General features: G+C 42.9%; 1 non-coding gene across 1 annotated transcript; it reads right to left on the minus strand.

Annotated features, from left to right (window-relative positions):
* Positions 1–1,846: 1,846 nt before the first annotated feature.
* On the minus strand, positions 1,847–2,008 carry LOC132887262 (U1 spliceosomal RNA). The gene has a single exon (XR_009654799.1). It is a non-coding gene; the product is annotated as a U1 spliceosomal RNA (small nuclear RNA).
* Between the last annotated feature and the right edge of the window lie 6,692 nt (positions 2,009–8,700).

The raw sequence follows: 8,700 nt of genomic DNA on the forward strand, positions 1-8,700 counted from the left end.
AGGGAAAAATGGAAAAAAAAAACATTCAGCGGGACTCGGTGTCCAATGGAGAGGTCAAAAACCCAATGGGATGCTCACTTCATTTCCATGAAGGTAAGAATTCCAAAAAAAAAAAATCAGAAATTAATATGCTTTTTTGTAGGCATAAGCCACTTACAAGGAACAGATGCACATGGCTTTGCTTTCATCATTTGAATTCCTGCTTCAACTGCAACCAGTTCGACCCCAAACAGCCATACATTTGCAGCAGTCCGTTAATACACTACCATCACTACTGTCCAAAGTTTGGAAGGATTTTCATTTAGTCACTGCGAGTGGTTAACCTCGGTAGAAATAATAACTTAAGCTTAATGACTCATCGATTACCAGTGGAAATAAACAAAGTAATCCGTCAGAAATATCCACGTTTCTGATGAAAATCTTCACATTTTCTGTTGCTTTACCTACGAAGATGCATCTTATCCACCCAGCCACAAAAAAGAAGCCTTTATTTGTCACATGCACACTCAAGCACAGTGAAATTTGTCCTCTGCATTTAACCCATCTGAAGTAGTCAGCACACACACATACCCAGAGCAGTGGGCAGCTATGCTCCAGTGTCCATGGACCAGTTGGGGGTTAGGTACCTTGCTCAAGGGCACTTCAGCCCAAGGCCACCCCATGTTAACCTTAACCGCGTGTCTTTGGACTGTGGGGGAAACCGGAGGAAACCCACACAGATACGGGGAGAACATGCAAACTCCACACAGAAAGGCTCCTGTCAGCCGCTCGAACCCAGAACCTTCTTGCTGTAAGGCGACAGAGCTAACCACTACACCACCGTCAGCGCCGTCGCAAGAGGAGGGCGGGGCCCTGAGCAAACTTGACAGATGCAAGGCCCTTTTCAGGATAACCTATTTTACACGTACTGTCGGAATTAAGTAGTAGTAGTAGCAGCATTAATAATAATTATAATAAAATAATAAAAAGGCTGCTGCTCGGCCACATCCCGAGAATGGCTCACAAACCGATCCAGAGACCCATGAAGTGTCTTGTTGAACTCTCATCTCATCTCATTATCTCTAGCCGCTTTATCCTTCTACAGGGTTGCAGGCAAGCTGGAGCCTATCCCAGCTGACTACGGGTGAAAGGCGGGGTACACCCTGGACAAGTCGCCAGGTCATCACAGGGCTGACACATAGACACAGACAACCATTCACACTCACATTCACACCTACGCTCAATTTAGAGTCACCAGTTAACCTAACCTGCATGTCTTTGGACTGTGGGGGAAACCGGAGCACCCGGAGGAAACCCACGCGGACACGGGGAGAACATGCAAACTCCACACAGAAAGGCCCTCGCCGGCCATGGGGCTCGAACCCAGGACCTTCTTGCTGTGAGGCGACAGCGCTAACCACTACACCACCGTGCCACCCTTGTTGAACTCCTCTTTCTTTTTTAGTTTCTTTCATTTCTCAGCACCTGACTGAAATTTACGAAAGCAGTCACGCTTACGGGCTGCTGCCGACATTTTCACTCTGTTCTGGCGGCTGAATTTCCCGCTACAAGCGTAGGCCTACGTAACGACATCATGAAGCAAGATTTAAGGAATATTTTTATTTACTTTATTTTTTAATCTAAGAAACAATGTTTATGCATACTGAAATGAAATGCAGTCGTTTTATTTTAGAGACATGTTATAGCCTACAAAGGACCGCATTAAATAACTATAGATAATCAAAATCTGCAATCTCATTGGTCAGATGCGAGGCCCATCAGAGCGCAAGGCCATGGGCGACCGCTCATTTCGCCCACCCCTTACGACGGCCCTGACCACCGTGCCGCCCCAAAAACAATTCTGTGAAAGGGGAGAGCGCAAACGTGGTCCCCATGATCAAAAATTATGCAGTCGAGATTCCTGCATTTGAGGAATTTGCAAATACAGTACAGCCTGAGTGCAATGGCTGGGCCTCACTTTGGGCAAACCACCTTCTTGATCATGGTATTGCCCCTGCCAGGTAACTGGTAAGCTTCTAGGCTTTTGTAGGCCTTGATTTGATCTTTTGTGTAAAGACTTGCAGAGAACAGCAAGTAAGTCACAATGTCAGGGAATTCCACATCAGGCCACATTTCCATTGCCTCCAAAATAAATAAATAAATAAATAAATAAAATTATTCATGACATTGTAGGGGTTGACATTACTGATGAATTTTAGTTTTTTGTTCCATAATTTTTATGCTCTTCAGTGCCTAAAGAATCCCGATATTTCAGGAGAGAAGGTGTGCGTTCTGTCTCTCTTCTCACCATTTTTTTTAACCTGCCTTCTGTAATGGTGGTGTAGTTACCGTTGCTGTGGGGGTCACGTGATGGTGCAAAGCTTCTCTAAATGACTTGCAACCACGTGATCAAAATGTGCTACGTCATGAGCGTCCACCATGATGGTGAATCTGCAAAGCAACTACGGTAGGATGGCAGCCGCTGAAAATGTGCCTGTAAACAATGCAGAATTTTCTCAGTATTACCACAATTTGAACAATTGAGCGAAGATTCGATACAAAGAAAAGATAGATATGTGTAGTTTTGACCTGTATTATTTAAAAAAGTCAGACTTTTCTGAAGATAAGACACTTCTACCGACCATCGAGTACCCAGATATTGCGTTCTATCTGGTTTGGCTGCTGAAGAATCGAGTCTGACCTTGGACAAAACATGTTCTGAGTGGGTGCCCAGTCAGGATTGTTTCTATCATATAATTTTGCTGGTGCTCCTAGAAGTGAAATGGTAATACACGTGTTAAAATTATAACAACGACCAAGTGAACCACGACAAGAACCTCATTTTATAGCAAAATTCTAGCAAACATGAAATAAAATTCTTCCATGATCTTATTGAGAAAGCTTTTGAATCTCACCTGAGATAAAATGATTACTGCAAACATGAGCTGTTTTGGTTTTAGCCTCTGTTAGATCAGCCCTGCCGATGTTGTTCAGCCGTGCTCATCTCCTTTCCGTACTCAGCCTCGGAGTTTCCTCGCCCTCTTTCTGAATCACGGATGGAATTCTAAAAAAATCGGAATGTGCCATGGTCATGAGTACTGTTGTGACCACAACCATATACAGCACAAAGATATGGCAGAGCTAAAAGAACGCTTAAAGCAGTGGAAAAACAAAGAGAGTTGAGCACGCGTGACAATGTTTTGCATGGAATGTCGCTTGACCCTGCATTTGTATCTCCACCAACATGGCCGACATCCGGATTTCTATTTTGCTTTGACATCACTTGCAAGTCAAGGATGGCTAATTTGGGTGTAAATCTGCGAATAGCTGCGATATGATCTATTCCTATATTCGCACCTGGGTGCAAATAGACATTCCCGTATTTCTCATCTCATCTCATTATCTCTAGCCGCTTTATCCTGTTCTACAGGGTCGCAGGCAAGCTGGAGCCTATCCCAGCTGACTACGGGCGAAAGGCGGGGTACACCCTGGACAAGTCGCCAGGTCATCACAGGGCTGACACATAGACACAGACAACCATTCACACTCACATTCACACCTACGGTCAATTTAGAGTCACCAGTTAACCTAACCTGCATGTCTTTGGACTGTGGGGGAAACCGGAGCACCCGGAGGAAACCCACGCAGACACGGGGAGAACATGCAAACTCCACACAGAAAGGCCCTCATCAGCCACAGGGCTCGAACCCGGACCTTCTTGCTGTGAGGCGACAGCGCTAAGCACTACACCACCGTGCCACCCCTTCCCATTATTATTATTATTATTATTATTATTGGGCGGCACGGTGGTGTAGTGGTTAGCACTGTCACCTCACAGCAAGAAGGTTCTGGGTTCGAGCCCAGTGGCCGGCGAGGGCCTTTCTGTGCGGAGTTTGCATGTTCTCCCCGTGTCCGTGTGGGTTTCCTCCAGGTGCTCCGGTTTCCCCCACAGTCCAAAGACATGCAGGTTAGGTTAACTGGTGACTCTAAATTGAGCGTAGGTGTGAATGTGAGTGTGAATGGTTGTCTGTGTCTATGTGTCAGCCCTGTGATGACCTTGCGACTTGTCCAGGGTGTACCCCGCCTTTCACCCGTAGACAGCTGGGATATGCTCCAGCTTGCCTGCAACCCTGTAGAACAGGATAAAGCGGCTAGAGATAAAGAGAGAGAGAGAGAGAGAGAGAGATTATTATTATTATTGGGTTTTTTTGTACCATAAATCACTTTCACTCTTGAAGCATGAACACAAGACTCTCAGCTTTTTTGATGCAACCAAAAAGCACTCGAATAATGTATTTTCTGAGAGGCTTTAGTGCACCACACGGTTTAACATGTTGCCTTGATTGACATTCCAGCCCTGTCAAGGACATCTCCCTACACCGTGTTCTTTGGTTGCTGTGGTGGAGGTGTAGGCAATTTAAGCCTCATCGTATTTGCTGGGGGTGCGTTGCCTTCCGTTAAGTGGCTTTGCAAAAGCTGATGCCTGCCAGCCTTGTCAAGGTTGTTGTTGCCGATGACTCTTTAAGCGGTGACAGGACGTGTCGGAGATGAAAGTTCCCCGCAAAAGAGTGACAGCGGTAAGAAGAATTATGGCGGGATTGACTTCGACAAATGAGTTTTTAAAATGTTGCTTACACGAGAACATGCAGGAATATTACCTAATCAGTCAAATCCTCACAAGCTGACACCTCGACTGAAGGCCTGATGAGTCCTCGTGCTCTCCTCAGTCCTTTGGGAGTAACAGATAGAGAGAAAGAATGAGAAAAAAGACAGAAAGGAATGGAACACTAAGGTCTTTCTGATAGCCTGTGACAATGTTCAGTCTCCTTAGCAGACACATGATGCTGTCTGTGAAAAGATACTCTCTTTTCATTCAACAGTGCAACAACACTTTTGCATTTTTTTCGACAATACATGTGTGGCTGCCTGGGAAAACACGTTGCATGGTGAAATTTAAAACTACTACAAGGTTCTGGGTTTGAACCTCACAGCCAACCAGGACCTTTCTGTGTAGAGTTTACATGTTTTCCCTGTACCTGTCTGGGTTTCCTCCTGGTGCTCCGGTTTCCTCCCTCAGTCCAAAGACATTTGGATTCGGTCAAGTGGCTACTTTAAAGGGGAACAGAGGGCAATATATAGAGTAAATATAACAATAAAACACACATTAACGAACCTTATTCAAGACTTACAAAAGTTTTTTGTTCTAAGGTTGGAAAGTTATAGTGTTTTGAAAGTAGCTCGAGCAAACTATTTCCGCAGTTTGAACAGCCCGCCATGATATTAATTTTATCCAATCAGAATGCACGTTCATTTTCTCTGCGTAACACTCATGACGTATGTATGTGCCCAGTTGTGTTGGCTCATTGAGGTTGGGACTAGCACGTGTGAATCGGAAAGTAGGATGAATTGTAAGTGATCGGCTACACAATGCCACAGTGTGTTGCTTTCGGGTGTAATAACAGGACCGATGGAAAGCATAACGATCCTCCAGACGTGTCTTTTCACTCGTTTCCGCTGAAAAACACCAAGCGAGTTCGAGCTTTCTTCTCTTCTTTCGTCATCACCGGAGTCGAGAGTACCTCTCCTAGGTTCAAACTGGTACCCTTCTAAGCCATAGCCTGCTTGCAGTGTGTCTTGCGGGATCTCTTCGTACGGTTCGACAGAGCTGTCGCTTTCACTTGATGCGCCCGACGCCATGATTACACGCTTCTCTCCTAGTGCAGTGGGTAGCGCTGACGTCACGGTCTTTTAAAAATGGTGACTCTTGTGCGGTTTAGCGTACCGACTATTATATTTACAATTACCAAGATATTTCGTTGTTTTCTAGTATATAAATTTGATAGAATACTTAAGAATACGTTACTTTGTCACATCAGCAACTGTATATATTATATTTGGTACCCCTTTAAAATGCCCATTGGTGTGAGTGTGATGGCTGTTTGTCTCTGTGTTAGTCCTGTGATAGATTGGTGTCCTGTCTGGGATGGACCCCACCTCTCATCCAAAGTCAGCTGAGATTGGCTCCAGCTTCCTCGGTGACTCTGATGGATAAGCGGTATTCTTGGATTTCAGTCATGTGACTTTTCTTAGTGATTTCAGTTCCAGTAAAACAGCTGGTGGTCGAGCAAACTAAAATAGCTGCCGTAGTGCAAGCAACTAGCGATAACTTATCAGAGTACGCTCGTAATCTAGAAGTCACTGCTCGCTTTAGATATATTCAGAAGATTGCTATGTACAATGGAATCGACCCCTACAGTCTGGGAAAGAAGGATTTGTCATACAATCTCAAAAACATCCCTTCAGTCGAGTTCCCCGACATCTCGAACTATCTGGTGTTGCAGACATCCTTCTACACCGCAAAACAGATGAAAGCGTGGAAGAGTATGGAGGCTTACGACTTTTTTTTGTATGTGGCTGGGTAAAGGACCTCGGCATCAAGTCTCTGACGAATGAATCCTGTATTGTTTTTGCCCGTGTAAGTATGTTTTTTAAGCTTTTCATTCACATCTTTACAACGAAGTGCTGCAAACTGAAGTGTAAACAAACAACAGTTCGCTTGATTCTCACTTGTGTTGGCTCTTATCTCTCAGGTAAATTATTCACAAAGATCATCAGAAACCCCTTTAAAGACATGAATCTTAGTTAAACAAGACGAAGAAGTGATCACGGCGCATTGTAACTGTATGGCTGGGTAACAATTTTGTCGTGACCTTCATGCGTATGGACTTCGTGAGGCGTAAACAAAGAAACAGCTGGGGACTTTAGTGCTTCGTGACTTAAAAAAGTACCGTAAAATAACGACACATAGCAAGAAAAGTACTTGGAAAACACTAAGGACGTAGCTGAGAGGGAAATACAAACCTTTCACCAAGTGATCACTGCAAACTCGAGCATGCTTCGACTCGGCTCCCTTTGATTTCACTGAGAGGTTCAAAAGCCACCTTTCTCTATGCCTTTTTGTGAAATCCTGTGTTCGTTCACCCTTTTTTATTAGTTTACAGGGAACCCTGAATAAACTTTTATCAGTTTCATGGTTTGATCGATTCAAATGACCTAAAACAATGCAAGCGTAAGGCATTTTTAATGCGAGCAATGCACCTTCTTCGTACAAACGCTTTGTCAACTGAGCTTTGGTAGAACTCCAGCTAAAGTTTTGAATAACTAATGAGGCGGATGTGATGTCATGTGAAAGCCAAGAATAGATAATGGATGGATGTTTTATTCAGGAGAGTCTATTTGCACCCAAGTAAGAACAGTCATATGGCAGCTATTCAGCTATTTACACCCAAATTATCTATTTGGCTATTTACAACTGGTTAGAGTTGGGGTTCGGGTGTAAATAGCATCGTTGGCTATGGACAGTTGTCTTGTACTGGGGTGGTGTTACAGACACCCACATTGGCTATCCACTCTTAGGTGTGATCTTAACACATAAGGATTAAGTAAGGAATAACACACAATGGGCTGTGCTATTAACGGAAAATAATCCATGATGAAGTTTGGTGCTTTCCACAGCAAAGTGTTTATGCCTCCTATACTGTACCACAGTGATTTGCTAACAGTTACAATTTTAACATATTAATGACGGACGTCATGATTTTTAACCACTCATAGTTACATTCAGAGCTGTGGTATGTCTGCAAAACAAGTTAGTTCCTGTTATCTCTCTCTCTCTCTCTCTCTCTCTCAAAGTTAATAAGACAAACCCTGTTTGTTGTTTTGCTTATTTCATGTTTCATGTTTACCTGGTATACCTCAAGTGCCCTTGACTGTTTGGTTATTTGAACCAATTTATGTGTGTGTGTGTGTATGTATATATATGAGTGTTTAGTCTACGTCTAGTTCATATCTAGAGTGTTTATACTGTTTATATTGTCTGTTTGAGTGTTTAGTCTGTGTGTAGTTCTTATCTAGTGTTTACACTGTTTATATTGTCTGAGTGTTTAGTCTATGTCTTGTTTTATCTAGTGTTTATACTGTTTATTTATACTGTTTATATTGTTTGTCTGAGTGTTTAGTCTATGTCTAGTTCCTATCTAGAGTGTTTATACTGTTTATATTGTTGTTGTTTTTTTTTTTCAATTATTCTATTTTTATTTATCGCTTTGCCTGTTTGCACCGTGGGTCAGAGAGGACTGATATTTCATCTGTGCTGTATGTCGAGCATGTATAGCATATTTGACAATAAAGTTGACTTGACTTTACTGAGAAAGCTCACACCTGTCTGTCCTGAAGACTTTGCCTTGGCGGAAATCTTATCAAGCGTTACAAAGCACTAACACTGGAGAATCCTTCCAGAAATGTTACTTTCAGAGTCGAACAGAAAGCTTCACCATATCCATGATGATATGATTATATATCCATTTTTCTTTTGTTTGTTTGTTTGGTTGGTTGGTTTAAAAAGCTTTTTTTAATTAGGTGTAGATTTTGTGGAGCAGCAACCATACAATTTCCTGTGTATGAACTGTTACTATAGAAACAGGAACATATTTGAATGAACGCATAAATATAGACCTGTCATTTACAGTATGTTACAGCAAGAACTAGTCAAGTCAAGTCAAGTTTATTTGTATAGCGCTTTTAACAATAAACACTGTCGCAAAGCAGCTTTACAGAATTTGAACGACTAAAAACATGAGCTAATTTTGTCCCTAATCTATCCCCAGTGAACAAGCCTGTGGCGATGGTGGCAAGGAAAAACTCTCTCAGACGACATGAAGA

The sequence above is a fragment of the Neoarius graeffei genome, chromosome 5, assembly GCF_027579695.1.
Source record: "Neoarius graeffei isolate fNeoGra1 chromosome 5, fNeoGra1.pri, whole genome shotgun sequence".
NCBI lineage: Eukaryota > Metazoa > Chordata > Actinopteri > Siluriformes > Ariidae > Neoarius > Neoarius graeffei.